The sequence below is a fragment of the Miniopterus natalensis genome, chromosome 6 (genome assembly GCF_054644295.1).
Source record: "Miniopterus natalensis isolate mMinNat1 chromosome 6, mMinNat1.hap1, whole genome shotgun sequence".
Taxonomy (NCBI): Eukaryota; Metazoa; Chordata; class Mammalia; order Chiroptera; family Miniopteridae; genus Miniopterus; species Miniopterus natalensis.
The window spans coordinates 28,308,092-28,335,737 of NC_142086.1; the positions used below are offsets into that span (position 1 = coordinate 28,308,092).

Consider the following 27,646-nt stretch of genomic DNA (forward strand, 5'->3'; position numbering starts at 1 on the left):
ATACCTTCCCAGGAAAGTTCTAGCCTTTTATAAATTTTCTTTTTGTCTTTAGCTGTACAATAGGGTTATTGATTAGGTGGTGTTGGAGTAAGCCAATATATCTAAGCCATCAGCTGTTAAGAAGTATTGCTGCTCATTAAATTAGTTAAAAACGTAGATAGAACTTGCTGACGTTATCTTAAATTTTGTATTCATATTAATCCAAGAGTTGAACAAAATTTTGTCAGTTCTGTTTCATTTGAACTTATTCCATTTAATACATTTTAAAAGTGTTTTTCCCCTTCCACTAACTAAATTGCATTTAATTATGGTACAAATTCTAGCTCCACATTTCTGACCTGAGATGGGGGTGGGAAATCTCACTGGAAATCAAAAGATAATGATCATTCTGAACTTGAATATAATTAATTACACTTTCTATTAGGTGTGATGACCCAGTATGGATTGGTAATAAGCACAATCACTGTGGTAGGGTTTGGATGAATCTTATGTATGTTGAATTCGGGGACATAAATGCACATCTCTGTGGCCAGTCCTCGTTTACTCAAATTTCATCTTTTGAAATTCAATCCTGACTCATTAAGGTAAATTTCAGATGAAAATTGTAATACAGATATTAAGTTAAAACACAGATTTGGGCTAAGTTCTACCTTTTGCTGTGCTCAGACAGCCTTCATGGCTTTGATAAGAAGACTTGCCAGCACATGTGTGGACAAGATTTGGCCTCAGGTAGCTGGATGAGTGGTAGTCATGTACAGAACTGAAAGTTCCTTAGTCCATTAATGAATTCTCACATTATTCACTGCAGGTATCTTTCTGCCTGGGGTTTCCAGTTGAGACTAATAAAGCCCAAAGGGACTCTGAAATCTGTGAAACAAAGTACTCTACTCTTTAGGCTGGATAAAAATCAAGGTGCATAATTGAGTATGTCTCAACTTCTGCCTATCATAAAGAGTTTGCCAAGGTTAGTACCTGTCTGAAGTCTACAGGAAGAATTGTCTAGCTTGACTCAACAGGAAGAACTGGTCTTGAAACTGTGACCTTTGGAGGCAGTTGAGACTAGGGGAGGAGAGGAAAATCAGAGTTTTCTCATTAATACAGCATTCCTATCCCTCATCTTAAATATCCTTACACAGATGGCTATCCATAAAATTCTGTACTTTCTATCTCTGTGACTATTTTGTAACTACCAATTTGTGCTTCTTAATCCCTTTAACTTTTTCACTCACCCTCACCCAATGCCCCTCACCCCCCACTCTGGCAATTATCATTCTGATCTATATCTATGAATCTGTTTTTATTTTTTGTTCATTTACTTTGCTCTTTAGATTCCAGATGTAAGTGAAATTATATGGTATTTGTCTTTCTCTGCCTGACTTACTGCACATAGCACAATACCCTCTAGGTCCATCTATGCTGTCAAATATATGGAACATTACACAAATTTGCCTGTTGTGTTTGTGTAGAGGCCATGCTTATCTTCTCTGTATTGTTCTAATTTCAGTATATATGCTGCCAAAGGTAGCACATTAAGGAAAAGTCTTAATTAAGATCAGTGCACACCAAAATTTCATAGATTCAAAAGGACTCCATTGACTTATTCAATTGGGTGGTACCACTGAATTGGAATAATATTTAAAGTCAGCATATCAGTTAAGAAAGACTAAGTTATGCTTGGTAACAAACAGCTCCAAAATTTTGGAGGTTTAAAACATTTGTTTGAATTACCTGTCCATTGTAGGTTGGTTTCTATGGGGTAGGGCTGGGGAGATCTGTTCATTGTCTCATGCCAGGAAACAGGATAGGAGAGACTATATGTCCATCTGGCCAGATTGTCAAGATAAGAAAAAAGGAGGGGTGGCAAAAGGAATAAGGCAGCTTATACACTGATTTTGTAGCTTTCTCTTGGAAGTGACACATGTCACATCTGTTCACATTTCATTGGCCAAAGTATTTAAATGGCCACACCTAACTTCAAGGGCAAGGAAGTGTATCCCTAATTATTTCTCAGAAGGAGAATTAAAAATATTTGGTGAACAACATTAATTATCTCCACACTGGACTTTTTACTCATGCTAATCCACCTAAACCCAGTAAATGCTGAAGTGTATTTAATGAGGAGTTCTTCCATCAAGCCCTTTTGTCTCATAGAGACATCTCAACTTTGATCTATATTGCTGGAAAGTTTGCCCCTTCGTGGGCCTGAAAATGAGCTTAGCTGTAGCATCAACGTTTAAAGGAGCAAATGATTAGCCAGCATTCAGAGTATCTCTCTTTTGGGACATGATATGAAGGGGCCAGGGAGTAAACAAATACAGGAAGACAACTCTGGTATAGTTAAAAAAAAGAAAAGAAAAAAGACAGAATTTGAAGCCAGAAGACTAGTTTTAAACTCTACCTGGCTCTGCTGGGTAAGTAATTATGTATCCTTTATTTACCCTCTAGGCGCCTTAGTTTCTCCACCTGGAAGGTAAATAATCAAAAAAGGGTATGAGCACTATGTAACTATCATAGAATGGAAGAATGCACTGTTCTGAGCCTTCGGCATGTCTGAGCTGTGTCCAGATTTTAATGAACCCCTAATTCTGTCTCAGGAAAATAGAACTGGCACTTGGCATGTCACCAACCAATATCATTTTTATATGTCTGAAACTCTAATTTTAAATCTATAAAACATAACAGTTATAAGGATAATACAGAATTATTTTACACCATAATACCTAAAGCTCATATCAGTTGCCAGCACTGAACAGATAAACCAAGTGAGTAATAAGTAAAGTAACAGGACAAAACTAAATTCTGAATAGGAAATGAACGGAATAGAAAGTGAAGTGCCACTGGGGGAAGGAAAAGTAAAATATAGTCAGACCAAAATGTAAGTTGCTAGATCTTTACATTGATATTATTACATTATAAACCTATACATTATGTGCAAACTCCCTTTGTTATTATATCATTACAGTTTGAATATTTAGGGTTATTTGTACATTTTGTGGGGATACTAATTGGAAATTTAGGTTCTGGAATTTTTTTGGTCGTATTTAAAACTTATAGCCTTGTCTTCTTTCTCTCTCTTTGTTTCTGTTATATTTATTAATTATAGCTGCTATGTTTCATGTAGAATACTGGTATTAGTGATATCAATGTGTTTAGAATATTTTCCCTGCCAGAGAAAGATACAAAAGCAAGAGATAGTAATGAGGTAAGGCTATAATACATGTAGGGATAAAATGCTATAAGAGCAAGAAAAAGAAATTAACTATGTTTAGGGAGGTCAGGGAAGGATTCACAGAGAAAGTGACATTTGAATTGGGTTCACTGTCTAAGAAGAAAGGCGGGAAAGAAATTTTAGGTAGAAGAAACAACATTATGCATCTTGAATGTCAATTAATTCAAAGTCTCTGAAATGCAGGGGTTTTGTAGAGAGGTAAGATTGCAAAGATAGGCAAGGATCCTGACCATGATGATCTTTTTAGACCAAAAAAGGCTAACATTTTTATTTATAGAATGTCCACGTTATTATATTACAAGTACAAAAAATACTGCTTATTCTCAAGCTTATGAATTTGTGAATTACTATATTAATCTATGTATTAGTATCTAAAATTAACCCCTACCTTGGCTCATCTATGTGATCAAGATTACCTTCATAATGTAGCAAATCTCCTGTCCTGACTTTGAAATCATTTCATAAAAGTACCGGTCCCTATTAGGGAACCTAGTCCACACACCCAGTATTTTAACTCCAAAGCATTTGAGTGTGATTCATTTCTTGGAGTTGTGCTTGACTTTCGTGTAATTGTTACAAACACACAGACACAGGGAATGTCCTTGAGATTTTTTCCATTGTGTAACCCAGTGCTGAAAGCTTTCAAAATGAATGGAATTGGCATGCAATTTCTTTCACTTTCCTATGCCATCTCGGCATTGCCAACAACCCTAAGTGCTGAACAAGCTAAATTTTGATAGTCAAAGAGCCAAAGGTTCTATGGTCTTAACTTTTCATTGTGAGTTCAATTTGTTACATGTTATGATAATAAATACCTTTGGAAAAAAGCAATCATAAACGAATGACCATGATTCAGAGTACATTAACAAGTTGGAAACATTTTGGTCATTGTTTCTGGATGCTTTAAAAGAAAACTCAGTAACTTATGCTCTCTTCTCTGTACTGTAATATTTATGCAGGATAGACTAGAACATGCTTATAGTATACCTAAATTTAATATAAGTTATAGTTAGTGGGGTATTTTGTTTGGGCATGCAACCCAATCTTAATCAAGATTAATTAACTTTACCACTAAAACTGTAACATGCATTTTTTCATTAAAAAATGGATAAGACCTGCCTGGCTGGCGTGGCTCAGCAGTTGAGCATCGACCTAGGATCCAGGGATCATGGTTCGATTCCCGGTCGGGGCACATGCCCGGGTCTAGGGCTCGATCCCCAATGGGGGGCATGTAGGAGGCAGCCGATCAATGACTCATCATTGACGTTTCTCTCTCTCTCTCTCCCTATTGATCGGCTGCCTCCTGCATGCCCCCCCCCCCCCCCGAGGATCGAGCCCTAGACCCGGGCATGTGCCCTGACCGGGAATTGAACCATGGCCTCCTAATTCATAAGTTGACACTCAACCACTGAACCACACCGGCTGGGTTGTAATGCCTTTTAACTAAGATTCTGATGTTTCTGAGACATTGTATTAGGTACTGCAGAAGGGTAAATGAAAAGCAAAACTTGAAAAATGGTCATTAAATTTAGTGAGTAGAGAGGGAACACTTAAGAGTAAAGTTTTAGTTTAGTATAGGTAAGAGCCAGACAATAATTCTGTAGGATGGTGAGAAAAGATTTAAGCTAATCTCCCCTTATCTCTGTCAGCCTTTGTTTACTTTAACCTTACTCTGTTCATGTTAAAAACACACACACACACACACACACACACACACACACACACACACACACGGGAAAGAAGGTAAAGAACCTAGGATGAAGGGACAAGTAAGTTGAGCTGATTTTTTCTCTTGGGGATATTTGCTAGATCCTGAGAATTTTTCCTTTTGAGACATTTAAAGAGTCAGGACATGGCCTGCAGACTGGGTTTTATTTAGGCTTGAGCTGCTTCTAGGGAGAAAGATAAACCAGCAATGTGGTTTTTAACAGTTGTAGGAGGCTGGAAAGACACACTGGAACCTTTTTTAGGTGCTTCTTCAAGTGCAAGGCTAATTTACCACATGTGACTGTGACATTGGCTCAGTTCTAGAGACCTGCAGCAGCACTGGAGGGAAGTAGGGAAGGAAGTTCAAAAGCTTCAAAAAGGCAAAGTGAAATCTAAGGCATACCAGGGGGAGTGAGCCTGCCTAACTACTCCATTAGTCTCTCAATCAAGACATTTGCTATATTACGATGATGCCTGGAATGGGAGGCTGGAGACTAGGCTGGAAATTTATGAACAGCAGAGCTAGAAATCCTAAAGTCTTTCAGGATTGAGGAGAAAGAGGCCAATTTGGCTTTCAGTCAAAAAGCTTTATATAACCATTCCCAAGGAAGAGGGCTAAAACGTATGCAGACTGAGACTTACTGTGCCATCCCTCACCCAGGTCAACTACTGATTGGATAGAATGATCAGCTTCTTACCTGAACTGCATAATAGAGGAAAGGGGGAACCCTCTCTGGTGAAAGATAACATCATTCAGATCCTCATTTCTTTTATATGCAATGTCTGACACAGTCAAATATTACTATACATGCAAAAAGACATCAAAAATATGATTGACAATCAAGAAGAAAAAAATAGAAAGTAGTAGGAGGCCAAAAGATGATCCAGATATCACAGTTACCAACCAAGGTCTTTGAAACAACTATGGTTAATATATTAATTAGGGAAGAAGATGGAAAGAATTGATAAAAGTATGGAGAATTTATCTAGAGAATTCTGGAGAAAAGAGACATATGACAATCATCTAGAACAGGAAAATATAATATGTAAAATTAAGATCTCAGTGGGTAGATTTAAGGGTAGATTGGAGAGAGTAATATATAGGATAAGTGAATCAAATGACAAGACAAATATACAAAATTAAGCATATGGAAATAATTGGACAGAAAGTGAATGGAGATACATAGGATGATCCAAAGGTCTTAAATGAGGAGTCACAGAATAAAAAAGAGAGAAAATGGGGGAAAACACTATTTAAATTTTCTAAAACTGGTAAAATATGTCAACCTAGAGATTCAAGATCTCTGGGAACCCTAAGTTGAAGATAAGCAAAGAAAAACATACCTAATTATATCATAAAATCTTCTGAAGACCAAATACCAGAAGAAAAAACTTAAAATCAGTGCCTTAAAAAAAGACACTAAGACCAACATTTAACTTCTCAACAGAAATGATGGAAGCTAGAATACAATGAAATGTCATCTTTAAAATATCAAAATAAAATAACTGCCAACTTATAATTTTATACACAAACATTATCCTTCAAGAATGAAGATATAATATTAGTCAAAGAAAAAAAATGAGCCATTTTGTCACCAGTGGACTCATTTTTGTAAAACTAAATGGACTTCCTTCAGGTAGAAAAATTATTTTACATGGGACATAGAAATATAGGAGGAACTTATGAACACCAGAGGAGTAAATATGTGGGAGAATAAAAATGACTATTGATTATTTATATAAAACAATAAATGTAAAAATAAATGTTAACTGAATTACATGTTAAAAATTTTATTGCAGCTAATGCAAATGCTTAGAGAAAAACTGTAGCAATACAGTTTTTGATATGTTTTCATTGTAAGTCAGTTAAAAATGACTTCAAATTTCTAGCTTAATTCCACTGTGGTCAGAGAATATTCTCTGTATATTAGAAAAGACTGAAAATCAGTTTAAACTTAACAACTCAAGAAGCTAGAGAACAAAAAGCAAATCAAAGCTAAAGAAAATATAAGAAAATAAATAGTAAAGAGCAAAAATAAAGGATAAAAGGAATAAAAAAGAAAAAACAACAAAGTTAAGGTTTGGTACTTTGATAACATTGATAAAATTTTCTCAAGATTGACAAAATAAGAAACTACAAATTTTCAGAAATGAAATCATAGAGATTATAATACATCAAATGAGATGATATTATCAACGCTTTCTCCAATAAATTTGATGATTTGGCTGAGATGAATCAATAACTCAAAAGCCAAGATATTAAATTTACCATAAAAAGAAATAGATAATGCAAGTAGTCAGGTATATATATTTAAATATTGGATTCTTAATTAAAACATTCTCATATCAAATTCTTAAGCCAAGACAGTTTCACTGGTGAATTCTTTAAGACATTTAAGAAAGTCATAATAGCAATATTATAAAAATTCTTCCAGAGAACAGAAAAAGAGGAGACACATTTTAAGAGACACCATAGCATAGACTATAAAATTGGGAAATAATAATAAAGGAAAATTCTAAACCTGTTTTTTTTATTAGCATTGATGCAAAATTAAAATACTAACAAAGTCAACCCATCCATACATAAAAGGGATGCTATGTCACCACCATATTTATGGGTGGAAGATTCAATATTATTAGATATTAATTCTGCCTAAATGAGTCTAAAATGTTAATTGAAAATGCCAGGATGGCCTTGGCCAAGTGCCTCAGTAGGTTAGAGAGTCATCCTGTACACCAAAAGCTTGTGGGTTTGATCTCTGGTCGGGGTGCATACGGGGATCAATGTTTCTCTCTCACATCAATCTCCCTCTCTCTCTCTCCCCACCCTCCAATAAAAAACATGTCCTTGGGTTGGGATTTAAAAAAAAAATACCAGGATGCTTTTTGTTAAATGAAAATTGGAAATGCAAACGTTCAAGGATGTCCAAAGAATACTTGGAGAAGAACATACCTGGAGGACTTACTTTTACTAGATATCAAGATATATTATGAAAGTATAGTAACTAAGACAGTGTAGCTTTGTTGATAGGAAAGACAAACTGACCATTGGAACATAACAGAGTCCAGAATTAGACTTACATATAGTCACTTGACTTATGATAAAAAGCATGACACATGTGCAGCAAAGAAGGCCTAGACTTCTAAACACGGTACAAAAGAGAACTTTTATAAAACAAAAATAATAATAATTCTGTTTATATCAAAATTAAGAGCCTTTGTAAGAACCTCAAAGTACTTTTATCCAGAATACAGGAAGAACTCCATAAATCAATAAGAAAAAGGCAGATAAACCAATAGAAAATAAACAAGACTTGAGCAGACTATTTACATTAGAAAATATTCAAATAGTCAATAAGCTTACAAACACTGTTAGCCTTATTAGTTATCAGGGAAGTGGAAGCTAGAAACCACCTAGGACAATGCTACACATCTACTAGAATGGCTGCAGCAGAGGGTGGAGAAGACTGAGTGCTGGTGAGGATGTGATGGTGGGAGGACAAATTTGTGTAAGCATGTTGGAAAACAGCGTGGCACTATATACTAGGCCATATCATGTCTGGTATATAACAGAAATGCATACATAACTTTATCAAAAGCCATGTACCAGATGATCTTAGTAACACTCGTAATGGTGAAAACCTGGAAACTCGAGTGCCTGCCCAGAGCACACTGCGTTAACAAGTTGTGGCATCATCACAAAATGGAATAGTGTGTAGCACCACACCACTGACAAGTTTTCACCTCAGGACTTTATTCAGAAATGTGTAGTTGCTTCTAGAGTGTGTCTATTAATGTTGGGAAACATATTCCATATAGAAACAAGAGGCCCTATAACTCCAAAAAGGGCATCGTGCACCTCTTTGGGGAGGGTTTGGCCTGTGAGAAGCAATATTGCTATCGTTTGCCAATTCTGCTTTAATTATTGCAGAGTTTGGTCTTGTGTCGTCTGGGGACTTGGGCAGTGTGTTCCTTTAGGCACAGAATGATCACAAGTGATCAGTCTCTCCAGACACTTTAATGGTATCTCTCCAATAGTTTTAATTTAATGGGATAGAATTAAAGTATGTTTAGGTCCTAAAACTCATTTTTGGGGGGAGAGTGAGATGAGGAGATAGGGCCAGAAAACATACCCCCAGATGTTTGAAGAAAACAATCTAGTGTGAGGAGTTGTGCATTAAAAATTTGTCTCTGAGGCTGAGATTGCTGTTTTGTTATGTGGACTGTAACATGCATCGAGACAAAAAAAAGGGCAAGGGTGGGTTGGCTTTTATCCCACGACATTGAATTAAATATAAAACCTTGATCATTAACTTGATTTGCAGTCAAACCAAGCTTTGTAGTGTCTTTTTAAGGGCCAACCAATTCTACCACCAAATAAAATATTTTTCTTTTATCCATATTACCATACTACTGACAAGCCTTCACCTCAGAACTCATCATTCAGAAATGTACAGTTGCTTCCAGAGTGTGTCTAATACTGTTGGAACACATGTTTCAGAAAGAAACACGAGGCTCAGGCTGGGTAACTCCATGGAGAGCCTGTGCACCTCTCTGGCAAGGACTTTGGCCTTTGAGAGGCACTGTTCATGTCATTCGCCAATTCAGCCTTTGTTACTCCCACGTGGCTCACTGGTTTCTGAGCAGAGTTTGGCCTCCTGTCAGCTGGAAACTTGGTTAGTGTGTCCCTTTAGTCACAGAGCAACCAAAAGCGATCAGTCCCTCCAGACATTTTAATGATGTTTTGATACTAAAAAAAAAATAAAAAATCCAGTTTTAAGAACATTAATCACATTGACTCTTTTATATTTTTTAAACATATTTTTCACAGTCCCTGGCCTAGAATGGAAATGTTACTACTGGACATCAGCAATCACAGACGTGGCTATTTTAGCAAAGTTGGGAGAAAACAGTGCTGGTGGACAAGTAAGTTGCCCAAGTTATTAAGGGTTGGAGTGAGTCCTGATAGATACAGTTGGTGTTAGGTTCCTGCTACTCACCACTGTTCCTGGCAATGCCACTTATTATGGCTGCACGGGAGCCTATGGGACTCAGGAATATGGGACTGTAATGGGAGAGGGGGAGCCCAGGTCCTACCAGAAAGGAGATGTTTGAGAATAACCTCATGTGGCCTACATGCCCCTGACCCCTGTGCCAGTCTGCACGCAGCTGGAGGACCAGCTAATCCTTCCCATGTCAGTCTGGAGTTTCTTGGCCTCCAACAGGGAAGGCACACTCAGGATTTTGGGGTTATTTATCATGGTTTCAGAGCAGACTCAATTGTTTTCACTTCTCACTTACATAACTCCCATAGAAGCAAACAGATAGTTTTTCCAAATAGAGCGAAAAGACAACAGAAGAGAAGCATTGCTATTCCCAGGTAGATTATTATTGGCTGAGAATCTCAGGAAGTCAAAGAATTTTAGACATGGGAAGATCTTGGATGTAAAATCCTCTAAATCTTTTAGTTTATATGGGTAGAAACAAAAGCTCAAGTAAGTTTGGTGAGTTATCCAAGGTCATAGAGACAACTAGCAATGTCAGGATGAAGATTTTTTCAAAGATTGAGATTTCTGGTTCTTTTTTCCCCCCTTTCATTCTCTACCTATCTGTAATTAAAACACATAACTACCATTGAGTTTTGGTTAAAAAACTTACATTATTCTCAAAATCCCCTTTATGTGCTCATACTACTGAAATTGTGCAATATTGAGTAAGTTTTTTTCCCATGCTTATTTGTTAGGTCCAAGGATTGTTTTCTCTTGGCTACAGTATATCCATCATTCTTGAGTTTCCCCACCTTAAAAATTAAGGAATTTTCTTCTCTTTCCCTCTGTTTGCTTGGCAGCATCCTTAATAGAAAACAAACAAGCTGTTAATCGGTGAAAAGTAGGAGGGAGAAAAAATCTTCAGAAATTGTGTTTAGCGCCATCTGGCCTTAGAAAAACATGGGAATTGGTGATCAAGTACATTCAGCAGGATGGCTGCCTTTCAAGGGAAACAGTATCTGGGTATGTCTATGTCTAGACCACAGAGGAAAAATGCTTCCTTGCTAATTAACCCATTGAAAGCAGAACAGGCCCGCGTGGCTCTGAGAAACACAGACAGAGAAGAGTTAGAGATTTAGACTCTGAAGATTCAGCCTTCAGAGGACATTGTTGATGACACATTTTTGAAAGCTTGTTTGTTTGTCTGTATTTCAGCATTTTTTAGATCCAGAGTCTATAAGGAATGAAAAATGAATGACGGTAAGAAGTCATTTCTTTTCTTAACCAGCCCACAGTATTTTTTATTTTACTGTTCCCATTTCACTGCCCATTTGCCTGCCACTGTTAAGGATCTTGTGAGCAACCTCCTTCCTCCTAGAGTATAAAGCAGGGATTCTGAAGTCCAGGCCTTAAGGTCATTTTCACTGAGAATTAAAAGATGAGACAAGTGGTTTCACTTGGGTCCTGGAGGGGACATTTATGTGAACCCGGTAGGGCTGTGAATTGTGATTCAATTTGATAATCTGTCTGAGTACTACCTCACTATTTGCACAAGCTGGATGTGAGTTGACATGCATCATTACCCAGCTAGATAATTTAACTTCAAAACATGTTTTGTGTGCATAGACCACAGAATTGCCCAGATTGCAATGGCATATTTTGAACTCATGTGCGTATTACACATTAACAGTCATAGAAAAGGAAAGAGTTCCTTTTACATTCAAATTTTCTAAGTATAATTTGCATATTTCTTCCAGGAACACTTACTGAATGCTGCTTACAGAGGTGTTTAAAATCATGGGACTCTGAAGAGAAAAATACATAGCACCTACCTTTGAAATATTGTCTGTATGGAGAAATAAAATAAAAACAAAAACAATTTACACATTATAATATCATTTAGTGATATAGCAGTACTGAGGAACACACAATACAAGCATCGCCAGTTTGTGTTGAAGATAGCTGAAAAGATTTTTACAAACTTCAGTTAACACATGAAATCATGATACAAGGAGTGTTTAAACAGCTAGGAAAGAAATATAGAATAAAATTACTCAAACTAATCTGTTTTCTTTCTCTTTTTTTCACTTTCCTAGCCAAGCCTTTTTCATATGCAGGCATAATTCTAGGAATCCCCTGTGGAGCATGAGTCCATCCACAATCAGCCTTAGCCTTTCTCTCCAGCCTCCTCCCACCTTATGCCCCTTTCCTGCTTCCCTCTTGCGAAGGGGCTCCTCTCTCCACAAGGCTGCTCCCATTTGGGGTTTGTTACTAAGCTTTTCCTAGCCTCATAAAATAAAATAGCAGTTTCCCCTCCTTATTTAACAAAGCAGTATTTTGAAGGCACTAGTTGTTCCATGGGGTTTTTCTAAATCTTTCTTGTAAAATTATTTTGTTCTTTGTTATTGTGGGGAAGATTTTTTTTAGGTGAAATTCACGTAATATACAATTAACCATTTTAAAGTGTACTATTCAGTGGCATTTAATTTCAATTCAGTGGTACTTATTATACTCACACTGATGTACAACTACCAGCTTTTTAATTTAAAAACTCTTTCATCACTCCATAAAAACAGCTCATGTCTGTTAAGTAATCACTCTCCATTCCCCTCTCCCCACATCCCCTGGTGACCTTTTTATGCCTTCTGTCTTGAGTGATTTGCCTATTCTGGATATGTCATATAAAAGAAATCACATGGTCTGTGACCTTTGTGTCTGACTTCTTTCACTTAGTATGATGTTTTTGAGGTTCATCCAGCTTGTAGCATGTATCAGCACTTGTTCCTTTTTATGGATGAGTAATGTTCCATTGTTTATGTATTCTACAATTTGTTTAGCCATTTGTCCATTGATGGACATTTGGGTTGTTTCTACATTTCAGGTATTATGAATAATGTTGCTATAAAAATTTGTGTACAAGTTTCTGTGTGGACATAAGTTTTCATTTCTCTTGAAATGAATGATACACCTAGAAGTGGAATTATTTGGTCATATGGTAATTCTATGTTTAACTTTTTGAGGAACTGCCAAACTCTTTTCCACAGCAGCTGCACCATAATACATTCCCACAAGCAGTCTAGGAGGGTTCCAACTTCCCCAAATCCTTGCCAATACTTGTTATTTTCCATTTTCTCAATTAAAGCCATCCTAGTGGGTGTGAAGTGGTATCTCATTGTGGTTTTGATTTGCGTTTCCTTAATGACAGATGATGCTGAATACCTTGTCCTGTGCTTATTGGCCATTTATAGATCTTTGGAGAAATATCTATTCAAGTCCTTTACTCATTTTAAAGTGGTGTTGCTTGCTCTTATATTGTTGAGATAGAAGAGTTCTTTATAGAATCTTGATTTAAACCATTATCAGATATGTGATTTGAAAATATTTTCTCTCATTCTGTAGCGTGTGTGGAAGACTTAATTACTAACAGCTAATTTTCTTTATTGCTATAAGTATTTTCAAATTTTTTGTATCTTCTTGAGTTAAATATTTTCTATAACATATTTTTATCAATTTTATCCTCATGGGCTTAGCTAATGCTGTTGTTGGGCCTACTTCTCCCTCTTTTCACACCTACTTTATATAAGTATTGATTTCAAAGGCACTCTCACTGAATTTTAAAAATATATTTCTACGAAGTTGATAATATTCTCTAAAGAAAGCTTTAATGCCCGCTCTACCTGTTGCAAAGACCCCTTATCCGTCATTATTTTTCATATGTACATTTTTTTGGAGTAACATATGCTTGGTTGTAGAAATCTTCCTTGTGTCTTTGTTTTCTATTTAATTATATTCTGCTCTTAGTTATATAATTTCTTTTCTTCTGCTTTCAGTACTGTTTTTCTTCTACTTTCTTAATTTGAATACTTAACCCAATATTGTTAAACTCTCTCGTATTATAGTAAATATATTTCAAGGCTTAAAGTTTATCAGTTATGTACCATTTTAGCAACATCCTGAAATTTTTATATGTAGTGCTTTTATTGTCACAGCCAAAATGTTTTGTCATCTCCAGTGTAACTCCCCCTTAAGACCATAAATTACTTAGGACAGCAATTCTGTTGTGTTTTTTATGTTTTTATTGATTTCAGAGAGAGGAAGGGAAAGGGAGAGAGAAATAGAAACATCAATGATGAGAGAGTCATTAATCGGCTGCTTCCTGCATGTCCCCTACTGGGGAAGAAGCTGGAAACCCCTGCATGTGCCCTGACGAGGAATTGAACTTTGACCTTCTGGTTTATAGGTCAACATTCAACCACTGAGCTACACAAGCCAGGCTCGACTGTGGTTCTTAATATGAAAACATAGAGGTTTTAAAAATGATTGTTTTGTTTTGTTTACTGTTGATTACTAATTTATTTTAGTTTGGTTACAAAAGGTAGTCTACATAACATCAGTTCTTGAATAGTTGTTGAAAAGTCTTTTGTGACATAGTGTATAGTCAATTTGGAAAACATTCAGTGTTAAAAAGACTTCATATTCGCTATTGGGGTACAGAGTTTGTTACATGAACAATTAGATCAGGTATATTCTGTCTTCAAAAATTCTATAACTTTACCAGTTTTTTATGTGCTTCATATGTCAATTCTTGACAGAGTTGTTTAAAATTCTTTTGTTTAAAAGTGATTTTAGATTTGTAAAATTTACCTTTAAATCTGACAATTTTTGCTTAATAAAATTTCAAGTTGTATTTTTTAGGTTAATTTTTATCATTGTTATACCTTCTTGTTAGATTGTTTCTTTTATTATAATATGATATTATGTCCCTTAATTCCCAGTAATTTGTGTGCCTTTAATTTTACATTAAGTTGTTACAATGGCTTTATTTTGTTCAATAAATATCTAGAATATCTTTTTTCATTCCTTTATTTTCTGTGTGGCTTTATTTATTATGTGTCAGTTGTAGCAGCATATAGCTGTATATTTTTTCTTAGATCCCAATCATCTCTTTTATATTAGATGAAATTATTCTACTTATATTTACCATTATTGATATTTTGGAATAATTTTTTTTTCCATCTTATTTTCTTTCTTTTTTTCTTTCTATTTCCCCCCCATACCATTCCATTATTGTTAGGTCTTCTTCTTCTTCTTCTTTTTTCCCCCCCTTTAATTTGTCTTTATTGTTCAAAGTATTACATATGTCCCCCTTTTTTCCCTCCTTCACCCCACGCCCACTGCTCCCCCACCCAGGCCTACCACACTATTGTCTGTGTCCATGGGTTATGCATATATGCATATTAGTCCTTTGGTTAATCTCTCCCTGTTCCCCCTGCCCCCTTTCCTCTGAGAATAGTCAATCTGTTCCATGCTTCCATGTCTGGATATTTTGTTCATCAATTTATTTTGTTCATTAGATTCCACATATGAGTGAGATCATGTGATGCTTGTCTTTCTCTGACTGACTTATTTCACTTAGCATAATACCCTCCAGGTCCCTCCATGCTATCTTAAAGAGTAAGAGATCCTTTTTTTACAGCTGGGTAGTATAACATTGTGTAAATGCACCACAGTTTTTTTTTATCCACTCATCTACTGATGGGCACTTGGGCTGTTTCCTGATCTTAGCTATTGTAAATAGTGCTGCTATGAACATAAGGGTGCATAAGTTCTTTCTGATTGGTGTTTCGGGATTCTTAGGATATATTCCTAGTAGTGGGATCACTGGGTCAAATGATATTTCCATTTTTAATTTTTTGAGGAAACTCCACACTGTTTCCATAGTGGCTGCACCAGTCTGCATTTCCACCAACAGTGTGCTAGGTTTCCTTTTTCTCCACATCCTCACCAGCACTTGTTTGTTAATTTATTGATGATAGTCATTCTGGCAGGTATGAGGTGGTACCTCATTGTCATTTTAATTTGCATCTCTCTGATGATTAGTGACGTTGAGCATTTTTCCATGTCTCTTGGCCATTTGCATGTCCTCTTTGGAGAAGTGTTTATTCAGGTCTTCTGCCCATTTTTTAATTGGATTGTTTGTCTTCCTTTTGTTGAGTTATATGGGTACTTTATATATTTTAGAAATCAACCCTTTATCAATTGTATCATTGGCAAATATGTTCTCCCATACAGTGGGTTCCCTTTTCATTTTGATGCTGGTTTCTTTTGCTGTGCAGAAGCTTTTTAGTTTGATGTCGTCCCACTTGTTTATTTTTTCCTTTGTTTTTCTTGCCCTAGGTGATGTATTGGTGAAAATTTTGCTATGTGAGATGTCTGATATTTTGCTGCCTAGGATTTTTATGGTTTTGCGACTTACATTTAAGTCTTTTATCCATTTTGAGTTAATTCTTGTGTATGGTATTTTCAATTGCGTTTCAAATTCTTTACTTTTGTTTCTCTGTTTACCTTTTTCTGCTTCTTTGCTAACTCTTTTCTTGATATCTAATCGATTGATAACATTTTAAAACTTTTCTTTTCCCCTGCACTTTTATTTTCAAGTAGTATATTTTTATGCTTTAATAGTTAGCCTTACATTTAAAATTTTCATATTTAGCTAGGAAGTTTACTAATAAATCTATAGTTTTTCAGCATTTATATCCTATTCCTTAACATGACAAGATTTATTTATGCTTTAACACTACCTCCTAGCATAAACTGCCCTCTAGATCCTTTCATTTTTCTTTAGTGTGTGGTTTTTATCTTATTTTAAACCAAAAATAGATAAATTTTATAGTTGTTAATTTATTAAATTTATCAAAATATTTCATTATTGTCTGTGTTTCCCAATGTTTATTTTAACGTTTGCTTTCCTTATAGGTGTCCTTTTCTTTCTTCTTCTTCCTTTTTTTTTTTTTTTTCAGTCAAACAGCCTATTTATTCAGGTTTAGAATTTAGTATTTTAGAACTCTGTCCTGACAGGCCCAGTGTCTACCTCTTATGTCACTGTCATCAGCAACCCCACAGGGCAGCCTCGAGGACAGCCAGGGAGCTTGGGCCCTACTTTTCTTAATGCTCAAAGTTTTCCTTATTGCTTAGTCATATCCTAATGTACAACCATAATTCAGTAATGGTAAGGGGTGGGAGTAAACTTTCTTAATTTTTGTATTTCTGAAGTTGTTTTTATTTTGCCATTACAATTGAAGGTGCAACTGAAGCCTGTTGTCAATCTAAATGACATTTCTTTGGAAGCCCAATTAAAAATGTGTTCAAGCCTCTCAATTTATCTTTTATATATTTTAACAACTTTTTCATATTTTTAAAGTCTCCCTATTTTACTGTTGTGCATTCTGGATGAATTCCTCAGTACAATCTACTAGTTTACTATTTCTCTCTTTAATTGTGTCCAGTCTAGAATTTATTCCATTTATTAAGATTAAAGAATAAATATATTTTTCATATTCAAGCCATCTATTTCCTCTTTGTTCAGTCATTCATTTCAGTTAGACTGTAGCATTATTTTATCCAGAGTAAATTCATATTGATTTATTTTATTTTATTTTTAAGTATATCTTTATTGATTTCAGAGTGAGGAAGGAAGGAGAGAGAGAGAATCATTAATGATGAGTCATCGTAGATCGGCTGCCTTCCACATGCCCCCACTGGGGGTCGAGCCTGCAACCCGGGCATGTGCCCTGACGGGGAGTTGAACTGTGATCTCCTGGATCCTAGGTCTGTGCTCAACCTCTGAGCCATGCCCGGCCAGGCCATATTGATTTTTTACTTTTCTTTTGTTTTCACTGATCATCTTCATGTGTTTTGCAATTCTGTTTTTCAGGCCCTTTTTGGATGAGAGTCTTTTCTTTTCATCTCTCTAATAGTTTGCAATCACCTTCACCTGACCCTAAACCCTCTTTCAGAACTAGGTCTTAAAAGGCATTTTGGCATTCATTTTTTTGAGGTTAGGTTTGCAATATAATTTGCAATTTTGTTGTATCTATGACCCCAGCAATCTACAGGGACCTGCAACTCTATTTAAGATACACTCTTAGGCTGCTATTGAACAGCCTTATTTTCAAACTCCTTTTCCAAATAGGGCAACTCCTCCCTAGGCCTTGGCATTAAGTAGTACATCTGGCTCAGGTCTCCTATAATTTTGTGTGGAACACATTTTGTTCCTGTACCTTGCAGAGCCAAATGCCTCATTCCCAGTGGTTGCTTGCAATCACAGTATTCAACAGGCCTTTTGGCCTGAACCCTTCTTAGTGCTTTGCAGGTAGGTTCTGTTTCTGATCAGCAGAGATCTTTATTTCTATTTTATGTGTGTATACGACACATACATAATTTTAAAAGTATGAATGCATATAACATGTGTATGTACATGTGTGTATACAGACATATATATCTCTGTGAACATATATATTTATATATGTGACATACATTTATATGTGTGCAATATATATTTTTTCAAATAAATAATTTAAATATATAAACACATTTAAAAATCTATATAATGTATTGGGAGTAAACGATTTTTACAAATCATTAGTTTACATTTAAATTACATTTAATTTATTATTAATAATTTGGTTAAAGCTTAAACATAAAGAAAAAGTAAAACAAATAGCTTACACTTATGACTTGACATTGTAATAATGTATATCATTGTGATGACATATATCATTACAATATGATATATGTTATATTTTTGTTCCAATTTTTTAAAGTATTACAGATAAAACAAATATTTGCTTAAACTATGATCCAGGCTGATTTCTCTTCCCCAACCATAATGGCAGCCACTATCATGGGCTTTGTGTGTGTCCACCCAGTCCACATATAGATACATTCATAATAGAACATAGTATTGTTTTCTGTTTTTAAATGTACTGAAATGGCACCACATTCTGCTGACTTGCTTCTTGCCATTTCATAGTTAATTTTATGTTTTAGATAGTCATCCTTATTAATTCTTATCAGCATAAATGCTTTAAAAAATTTATCTTTATTGTTAAAAATATTACAGATGTCCTCCTTTTACCCCCATTGACCTTCTCTATTCCACCATATGGATAAAATTTGTTTCTATCTCTTTCTTTTTTAAATTTTTTTTATTATTACAACATCACTATAATTAATATTCTTGTACTTGTCTCCTTGTGTGTATATTTCTAGCCTCTCTAGGACATATACCTTGAATATCTGGATTGGGGAATATATACACTTGTAATTTCAGAATGAGCTCTCCTCTCCAAAATGGTAATAAAAATTTACCCTCTTACTAGTGGTATCTGAGTGCATCATATTCCCAATATTTTTTCCAAAACAATATTGTCAGACTTTTAAATTTTGCCAATGCTATTATGGGGAAAAAAAACCCCAAAATATTGCTTGGTTTCTGTTTGCATTTCTCTGATTATAGTTGAGCTGAGCATTTTTTTCAAATGTTGATGATCCATTTGGATTTTCTCTTCTGTGAAGTGGTCACTGATATTCTTCAGCCAATTTCTGTTGAATTATTTGCTTTGTCTTATTTGTGTGTGTGTGTTTTATATTATACATGTATAATATATATCATTATATTTTCATCCAACTATTCCTGAAGTTACTTCTTTATTATATATCTTGCACATATTTCATCCGTGTATATTGCTTGCTAAAATTGTTGTGTGCTTAGCAAAATACTGAACACAAAACTGGTACTCATTATATTGGTTTTTTAGTTAACAAGTGATATGATGAATATTCTTAGTGAGATATGTGTCCAGACTAGATAAAACTAGGCACAAAGGAACCAATAAAGGAGGTTGCTCACTAATTCAGACATGAACTGATGAAGTTATTGATATGTGTGATGGTATGGGTGTGAAAAAGGGTCAAATTCAAAAACATTTCAGAGGAAGAATAGAAATCAGTGAAAATAGAGACATTAAGAACATTTCAAGCTCGTCCAGGTGTGGCTCAGTGGTGAAGCATCGACCTAGGATCCAGGAGATCACAGCTCAGTTCCCGGTCAGGGCATATGTCTGGATTATGGGCTTGATCCCCAGTGAGGGGCGTGCAGGAGGCAGCCGATCAATGACTCTCTCTCATCATTGATGTTTCTCTCTCTCTCCCTCTCCCTTCCTCTCTCTAAAATCAATAAAGATTTTTTTTTTAATTTTTTCAAATAACATTTCAAAATTTGTGTTTTAAGAATCTTACATAGGTAGTTGACAATAAGAGTAATTAATTATTGACACTCCATATTTCTTAAGTTCCAGAAATTTGTATGTTTACATCCTGCCTAAAACTGGAATGCAAAGCTTCAAGAGAGTCATCGTTACAAATTCAGATTGGAATAAATACATGCGCACAGTTTTGGTAAATGGTTTGGAAAAGAACTGGACATTGAAGCATTCAGGCGAAATTATGGTGCTAGTAAAAGAGAAGGAAAGGAAGAATTTGTGGCCTCAGAAAATGAAACACAGACAGAACATCTAAATCTCAGAAGTAACAGGAGGAACAAGGAAAATATCAGTGCGAATGGGCTCTAAGGGCACCCCGTGCTCATCTCTACTTGCACGTAGTTCTTACTATGCCCTCTCACTGTATTTACCCCTTGCTATAGTATAATTAAAAGTGAGTAGTGAAGCCAAAGTGTCTCCCCCTTTACAAAACATACTCTCTTTGCCTTTATGTAGTACTGTGCTTGGAACATATTCTTCATTTGGCAAATGTAGGTGCAACATAGAAATGAAAAGAAGGAAGGAGGGAAAGGAGAAAAGGGTTAATGGTGCCAAATGTCTTTATTTCATTTTTGTGCTTATGCATTACCTGTATCCAGAAAGAATTCAGAGTAGTGCAGAGCTGACAATTATAATGCTGAAGAGAATAAATAATTGCAAGAGCTAACATCCACCTCTTTTAGTGTCATTCGCAACGAGGCCCACTACAACCATCCTATTTAAAATTCTTGCCCACTTTTTCATCCCGGCACTGCTGACACTCAACCTGCTTTACTTTTGCTTTTCGGCATTGCACCCATTGCCTTCTCACACGCTATACCATTTCCATATTTATGTTTCTGGTCTGTTTTCTGCATCTGGAATGTAAGAACTTGGTATATTATAAACAATGAATAAGTATTTGTTAAATAAGCAGATGTTTAAAATAGATATTTTGATACCTAATATCTGAGCTAAAGCTTTGAGAAATGAAATAGAACTTTGACAAAGAACTTCAGATATAAGAGTTTTATCAAAAGATTATTTGAAATTTATTTGTGATTGGATCATGTCTTTTTCTTTATAACAATCATTCTTTGTCACATCTATATACTCTAACCTCCCACTGCCTAAATTGTCCATAATATCATTGAACTGTACTTAATGTTATATAGTGGATTGCTTTTTATTACTTTTTTTTCTGGTTTATTGGTCCATAGAAGACAGTGTCTCTCTTAAAATATACCCCCTATTTTTCAACATTTTGGGTTATTGGGTATTGAACTCATTGTTCACTGAGACCTCATATCCAACATCCCTCAAAAGCTTCTATGTACTCCCTTTCCTCAGTTTATAATTACCTTAGAAACCCCTTTTAGGGAAGGACTGAGGAAATCACTATGATATACACTTGCTATTGTATTACAGTGTCTTTCCTCAAAGGACCTGGTTTTTTTTTTTTTGTCTTTTTTTAATTAGCATGCATCTTTCCTAGCCCAGTACTAAAAGATTCAGCCTTGTTCATTCTCCTTCAATACTGTATAGTCCTTAGCTTACTGTTGGAGCTTTTTCTTTATCTTTAAGATACAAGAAATGAAAGCATTGACATTTAAACATATAAGCACTAAATATGCACTGACTTTGGGCTACGCAGGGTGCTAGGCTTGCGGAACACTGGTAGGCCCTGGAATGTGGATACATATTTGGACAAAACATTCCTTTCCATAACTTCAGCAGGGTGGCAATAAATTGCTGCAGCAGACACTTGTACAAACAGAATTCCTGAAAGGAGTGGGAACCACATGTCTGGGAGAGCAGTGATGGGTTAGATGAGATGCATAAGGTTTAGCTTTTTTATTTTGTAGGATTGCCTAATGCATGATGATTTGACGAACAACCAACAAAGAGATATACTCAGTAGGCAGTGGAGGAGGTCAGTGGGGGGAAAAAGAGGGACATCTGTAAGCTTTTCAACAATAAAGATAAATTTTAAAAGGACATTTTATAAACAACCTGCATACCTCTGTATATATGCTTGAGTCTAGGCAAACACACATGGAGAAGAATTCTGTATTTACCAATACACTGTGTTAAAATCTGGATCCAGAAATGAGCCAACTTGAATTGCAGAAGACAATAAAGAGAACAAAATTATAGGAAATATTTTGTTTAAATTTTCCCCTCTGTTTTGGCCAAAGGAAGTAAATTAATGAATAAATTTAAATTTTATATTTTTATTAATATAAAATTAGGTTTTCCTTGCCCCTGTAAATAATGGACAAGAAATGTTTTTAAATTATAATTTTGAATTGGCACTTTGGTAGGCAGAATGGGGCTCCCCAAATTATTCACATTCTAATCTCCAGAACCTATAAATATGTTTGTTATATCGCCAGTGGGACTTTGCAAATATGATGGCGATTACAGACCATAAAATAAAGAGATTGTCCTGGATTATCCAGGTAGCCCCCATGTAATCAGATGAGTGCTTAAAACAAGAACTTTATCTGGCTGGAAGTATAAGAGAAATGCAGCCCAAGAGGCAGAAAGGAGGTGGCAAAAGGAGGAATCAGAGGAGATTCCACATGTGAGAAGAATTTAACTCAACTTGCTTTGCTGGTTTTATTTAATTTTATTTATTTATTCTCATTAAACTTTGTTTTAATGGGTTTCAAAAGTCTGTGAAAGATTTTTGGTCAAGTTGTTTCCATTAAAAAGTACTCCTTCTAAAAGCTAATAACTTAAAAACTACCACACAAAAAACACACAAATGGTCCACAAAACATTCTCCGTTTTTCTGAAGGTTTTATGATGCCTTGTAATCATTAGTCAGTCTTTTATTATTACACTTAAGTGACTAATTGAGACAAACAGTTCTGAGACCGTTCTTCCACCACGGATTGAGGCAGGGGTGGCAGGTGTTAGAGATAATACTCATTTAGGCTGCTGAGCTTTCTGGGCACACTCGGTGGCTTTGCCAGCTCCAGCTGCCTTCTTGTCCACTGTTTTGATGACACTGACAGTAACTATCTGTCTCATGTCACAAACAGCAAAAGGGCCCAGAGAAGCTCTCAGCACACATGGGCTTGCCAGGAACCATATTGATGATGGCAGCATCACTAGATTTCGAAAACTTTGGGCCATCTCCCAGCTTTTTCCCAGAACGATGATCAGTCTTCTCCCACAGCTCGGCAAATTTGTAAACCACGTGAGCTGTGTGACAGTCCAGCACAGGTGCATGGCCAGCACTGATTTGGCCTGGATGGTTCAGGATAATCACCTGAGCTGTGTAGCCAGCTGCTTCCATCGGTGGGGCATTTTCGCTGTCACCAGCCACATCGCCACAACAAACATCTCTGACAGACACATTCTCAACATTGAAGTCCACATTGTCACCAGAAAGAGCTTCACTCAAAGCTTCATGGTGCATTTCAACAGACTGCTTCAGTTGTAACACTGACTGGAACAAAGGTGACCACCATGCCAAGTTTGAGAACACAGGTCTCCACTCAGCTCACAGGGACAGTACCAATACCATCAATTTTGTAGACATCCTGGAGGGGCAAACACAGGGGTTTGTCAGTGGAACAAGTTGGTGGCAGGATACAATCCAGAGCTTCAAGCAGTATGGTTCCACTGGCATTGCCATCTTTACAAATGACTTTCCATCTTTGAATCAAGGCATGTTAGCACTTGACTCCAACATGTTGTTACCATTCCAAGCAGAAATTTGCACAAATGCTACTGTGTCAGGGTTGTAGCTAATTTTTAAAATGTAAGTGCTGACTTTTTTACAATTTCCTCATATCTCTTCTGGCTGTAGGGCAGCTCAGTGGAATCCACTTTGTTAACACCAACAATCAGTAGTTTCACACCCAGTGTGTAATCCAGAAGGGCATGTCCACAGGTCTGCCCATTCTTGGAGACACCTACTTCAAATTCACCAACACCGGCAGCAGCAACAGTCAGCACAGTCAGCCTGAGATGTGCCTGTAATCATGTTATTTATAAAGTCTCTGTGTTCTGGGGCATCAGTGATGGTCATATAATACTTGCTGCTCTTGAATTCCCACAGGAGATATCAATGGTGATACCACCCTCACATTCAGCTTTCAGTTTACCCAAGACCCAGACATGAAGGAGCCCTTCCCCATCTCAGCAGCCTCCCTCTCAATTTTTTCAATGGTTCTTTTGTCCGTCCCACCACATTTGTAGATCAGATGGCCAATAGTGGTAGACATGCAGGAACCTACGTGTCCAATGATGACAATATTGATATGTCTTTTCCTTTCCCAATTTGGCTTTGATTTAGTGGGGTTTTTTCATGACACCCAACCAACCCATTTTCTGGCAGCCAACCCATTGCAATAAAAGCTGCTTTGCTGGTTTTAAACTTCAGGGGCCACAAGCAAGGCCTAGGCCTAAGTAAGCTTCTAAAAGATAAAGGCAGAGGGAAGGGAGCAGGAGGGTAGTGAAGGGTAAAGGGGCCAAATATATGGTGATGGAAGATGATTTGACTTTGGGTGGTGGGAACACAATGCAATATACAGATCATATACAATAGAAATGTACACTTGAAACCTATATGATCTGATTAACCAATGTCACCCCAATAAATTTAATTTAAAAAGAGAAGGAAAAAAAAAGATAAGGGAAGCCCTTGGCTGACAGCCAGCAAAGGAGAAAGGACCTTAGATTTACTTGGCAAGAAACTGAATTCTGCCAACAACCTGAATGAGCTTGGAAGGGGTTTATTCCAAGAGTCTTCTGATAGCAGCCCAGCTAGTGAATATCTTGATTTTGACCTTGTGAAACATGGAGCAGAGAAACTAGGGAGATAATAAATTTGTGTTGTTTTAAGCTGAAACTAGAGACACCAATTTATTTGTATTTCCAAGGCATCTAGCTTGGTCGAGCTTTAAAAATTCAATTTCATGTCAATTGGGGGGTGCGGGAGGTGCTGTATAATCCATTGGCCATAGATGTAAAGGCTTATTAAATGTCTGCCCCTTGACAGACACTTTCTCAGTGTTCTGAATTGAACAATAAAGGGAGCAATTACTTTTGCATGAGTTTATTCCCTTGATAGTTTATTAATCAGGTATTTATTGACTACTATTGTATTCTAGGAATTATCTTAGAGGTTGAGGAAACAATCCTGCAAGTTATAGTCTAGATGAAAGAGACATACAAAGAATAAAGCTTAGGAGAAGGAGTTTGAATTCCTTGGGATTGTTCCTTCTGAGGTTGGCAAAGTCACCCACATTAGTGGTTTCACCTTTTCAGTCTTTAAAACTCAGATCTTCGGGTACTGAACAAAAGTTGTTAAAGTGATTAAAGTTTATACTGGCCTGCCTTCCTTCCTTCCTTCCTTCCTTCCTTCCTTCCTTCCTTCCTTCCTTCCTTCCTTCCTTCCTTCCTTCCTTCCTTCCTCCCTCCCTCCCTCCCTCCCTCCCTCCCTCCCTCCCTCCCTCCCTCCCTCCTTCCTTCCTTCCTTCCTTCCTTCCTTCCTTCCTTCCTTCCTTCCTTCCTTCCTTCCTTCCTTCCTTCCTTCCCTCCCTCCCTCCCTCCCTCCCTCCCTTGCCTTAGGAATGGAGGGAAAGTGAATGGAGGGAAGGCACTACTTGGGATTGTTCAACCAAGCAATAAATTGGTGTCTTTTAGTGGCAGCTAAAAACAACACAAATTTATTATCTCACTAGTTTCTCTGCCTCTTGTTTCACCAGTTCAAAATCAAAGCCAGCAAAATCATTGGCCAGCTGGGCTGTTATCCGAAGTTCAGAATAATCACCTCAGAGGAGGTGGCTATTGAATTCAGACTGAACAATGATAGAGAAATGTCCATGGATAAAGAGGATTTGGATTTGTTCCAGTTAGGGTATAGGTCATGTTCAAAGACCAGCGGTGAAAAGGAGCTGCAAGCAAGTCAGTGTTTCTGGAGTGTATAGTATGACACGGGGGAGATCAGGAGAAAAGAAAGGGTTGTTAGGAAGATGCCAAATCATAAGGACTCTGGTGTGTTATGTGCAAGGCTTGGTTTGAGGTTGGAAATTTATAAACTGAGTTCTTATCAATTGAAGATTTTCTATGTCCTTGTGTATGCACATGTACATGTGTACATAATCACATGCATGTGTTAGTAGATGCTCACTGCATTTTTGAATGAATGTCTGGGAACAAACAAAAAATGTCTGAAAGCAGGGAGGGGAAAGGGCAAAGTTAAGAACCAGAACCTGGCTTTGAAAGAAAACTATATTTCCTGAATCCAAGAAGCAATTCAGGAAGAAATGGGATCAGAAGCTGACTTTGATTGGGTAGACTCAACACAAACTCAAAAGAGAATAGATCCAAAGTGAATCATGAGAACTGGCTCTATATTTATAATTTCCTAACTGGGTACAATAATGCCCACAGTATGTATGTAATCCCAGGGAATGAAAGCTGCTGTGACCATGCTCAGTGAATTTAGAAAGTATTAAGTGTTCACATTAAACTCATTTAGTTGCTTATTTTTGGAATTTGGCATTAATATAAATGCAATTTTATAGGAAACAATAGATGATGAAATCAATACTCAATCTTTTCAAGCTGGTAAGCAACCACCTCAATTTCAAATATGGTAGAGTTTATGACTTGGTTTGAATGTAAAGCTTGGCTCCAATTTATTTTAACACTTAAGTTAGACTTAGTATGCCAGAAAATCAAACTATAGTTGAACAAAGTTAAACTGTCTGAATATGATAATTTATACCATCTGACCTAAAAGAGCAAACTAAAAACAAAAATTATATCCAGTCAGGACAGACGTGCTTATGCAAGAGTAACTTCCCTTCTTATCATTCCAAAAGCAATTATTTCTTAGTGGAAAACCTGCCATTTTCCCCCTTGGTGAGGGTTCTATAAATGTGGTATATTACCTCAGCCTAGCATTCCTGGAAAACAAAGGAGCTTTCTGTTCTCTGAACTCAAATCTGACTTACCTCCTTTTTGAATCAAGCCCCAAAGCAGCTAGAATATAGACAATGGGCAGAGCAGACACAAAAGATCTTGCTACAGTGACTTATATATTTAGTTTTGAACGAGATTCCATGGAAAGGTTTTTTTGTTGTTAAAAAAATGATTGACTTTCCTTCCCAATATGTCTCTCTGTAGGGAGATTTAGAGAAAAATCTTGATCTTACTTCAGCACTCCCTAAAGACAGCTCCTGCCAGCTCATCCTCTACTTGTGATCTCTGCCAAGGGTTGGCATCGATCAAAATGGGTAATTAGGTGGTTTGGGGTTCAACAACCCAAAGCTATCCCATGTCACTCTGCTCAATAATATATCATTTATAAAAACACATCTCTTTTTAAGTTTGGAATGAAGGGAAAGTGAGTGGAGGGACGGAACTGGTAGGAAGAAGAGTTAGAGGGTTTGCCGCTGTCAGCTGATGGTCTTAGCACCAATTCAGTACGAATAGAAATCTCCAATTTGGGGGACAGTGACGAAGGAAGCGTTATTCAGTGCCAACAGCTCAACAGTGATCCAGCATGGCTGTGAAAACAGCAGGGGTGTGCGCCTACCCCAGGATCAGGAGGCCTTTGACTAGACCCCTCTTCAGCTAGGCAGCTCCGGCCCAAAAAGCACTGACTGTCCTGA

At 36.6% G+C, this 27,646-nt stretch overlaps 1 non-coding gene and 1 pseudogene across 1 annotated transcript; both read right to left on the reverse strand.

Annotated features, from left to right (window-relative positions):
* Positions 1-1,421: 1,421 nt before the first annotated feature.
* On the reverse strand, positions 1,422-1,528 carry LOC148092869 (U6 spliceosomal RNA). Its single transcript, XR_015714730.1, has one exon. It is a non-coding gene; the product is annotated as a U6 spliceosomal RNA (small nuclear RNA).
* A 21,412-nt stretch (positions 1,529-22,940) lies between these two features.
* LOC107527101 (elongation factor 1-alpha 1 pseudogene) overlaps positions 22,941-27,646 on the reverse strand; it is a 38,629-nt pseudogene continuing 33,923 nt past the window's right edge.